Raw genomic sequence first — 1,999 nt, 5'->3', positions numbered from 1 at the left:
AGACAGGAGGAAAGATGCCAAGAAAACAAGGCATTCCTCATCAACATAGGTAAAGTTCATATAAACCCACAGACTCTAACAGCATGCAAAGTATCACATCAGACTGCACCAGTCCTTTGCTTATATATTAGGGCTTTAATTTTGGTGTTTTTGTGAGCTTCCTGAACTCACATGTGTAAACATGTTAGTCTCTGCTTGTGCCTTCTCTAAGTTGTTTTCATTCTGTTGGTTTGCCTTGTTTAAACTCTGAGGTGATACTATTGTTTCTTCATATTGTATTTCATTTGTTATATTTTTCAAAAAAATTGAATGAACGAAAATTTAGCCACCAGGTAAAGGTTAACATCTGTACTGTCATTTATATCTTCTGGGAAAGGGAAAATCAGTTTTCTGCAATGCAGTAGCACTGTATATATCAACCACTTCAGGGAAGTCTTCATATTCAGGAGTAGTTGATGACTCCACAGTGTATGGGTGCATGTATTTGGTTATAGTTCTATGATTTTATATTTTTTTCTTGTAAGGTATTGCTTTATTTTGTGAGGGGAGATTTGTTTTATTGTTTTTTGTTTGTTTTTTTGAGAAGGATCTTACGGTTAGGTGGGTAAAGAGGTAGAGAATATTTGGAAGGAATTGTGAAAGGGAAAAAGTATGATCAAAATATGATTAAATTTTAAAAATTGATTTGAATAATAAAAATAAGAAAAAATTTTAAAAAACCAAAAAAGCTAAAACTATCAGTAACCTTCATCATCACCAGAGTCTATTTCTATAGGTAAAAAGTGGCTGTAAGACTGCTTCTTCTCCGCCTTAGATAAGTTTTTAAACACTACTAAGGGTGGTCAAATGTTTTCTCCCATAGAGATTGTGATCAGTGTAATTTTTTTCTTTCTCAGTAAAAGTACAATTGTTATCTTTATCTGTAATACATAAACAATTACCTTTCACCTATAACTTAAAAATATTTCTATCAATGGTCTTTAGAAACAATGTCTTTTATAACTAAGGTTAACCTCAAACCCAACATCCAAAGATGATCCCTGAATCTGTCTCTGTTTCCCAGTACTAGGTTTACAATTACGTGACACCCTTCCAGGAATATTTTTAGTTTCTCAAATAAGAGCTATTTGAGAGACACACATAGTATTTAAACATGTTTATAACATTCAGTTGTGCGTTTCAACCAAATAAAACCTGCAATGATCAAATAAGGTAATGGCATATCAACCTATTTAGATGTATGCCATTACTTAATTTTGAAAAATTTTAGATATTTTCCAATAATACTTTGAAATCTCCAGTTTATTCTGTTCCACCATGCAGAACCCTCTGTACCTCATGAGCTTGACACTGACAGAGTAGGTAGAGTGAGGAAATTGAGGAATATAGGGTGTTGCACGGGGTTGTTTGCTGGAGATTGTGTGGCTGCTTTAAGAATGCTAGTTACCTTTTTCATGTCTTCATAGCTCAGTACCCTAAAGTTGTCCATTTTTCTCATGGACATCCAGGCACAAGTATGTTTAAACCATGATCCATATGCCACTGTTGGGGAGAAAAGTATTGATTACAAAGAACGAAGGTGAGGTTTGTCTGATATTCTTCAATTTTCTGCAAATTTTTACTAAGAAAAATCAAACCAATATTTATAGTATTCAGTGTGACATTTTCCTTGTAGCCATGTCAGAGGAGCACCAGGTGGCAGTAGAGGTTCAGGATATTGGTTCACCCACAAGCAAAGCTCTGATTGTTGAATAACAGATAAGGAAGGCACCAAGGGCTTTGGCCCTAGAATGTCTTTTGCTATACTGCTGTTTCTTTACTCAAACCTATGGGACACCGTGAAAGCACTGCTAAGAGGAAAGTTCACAGCACTAAGTGCCCACTTAAAAAAAAAAAACAGAGAAAGCACACATTGGAGAATTAACAGCCCACCTGAAAGCTCTAGAAAAAAAAGAAGCAGACTCACACAGAAGGAGTAGAAGACTGGAAATAATCAAAC

General features: G+C 35.0%; 1 pseudogene; it reads right to left on the bottom strand.

The window, feature by feature from the left end:
• Nucleotides 1-1,999, bottom strand: part of LOC102000788 — a 16,751-nt pseudogene that overhangs the window by 4,488 nt on the left and 10,264 nt on the right.

This window comes from Microtus ochrogaster, unplaced genomic scaffold (genome assembly GCF_000317375.1).
Source record: "Microtus ochrogaster isolate Prairie Vole_2 unplaced genomic scaffold, MicOch1.0 UNK139, whole genome shotgun sequence".
Classification (NCBI taxonomy): Eukaryota; Metazoa; Chordata; class Mammalia; order Rodentia; family Cricetidae; genus Microtus; species Microtus ochrogaster.
This window is presented reverse-complemented; position numbering and strand designations above follow the sequence as displayed.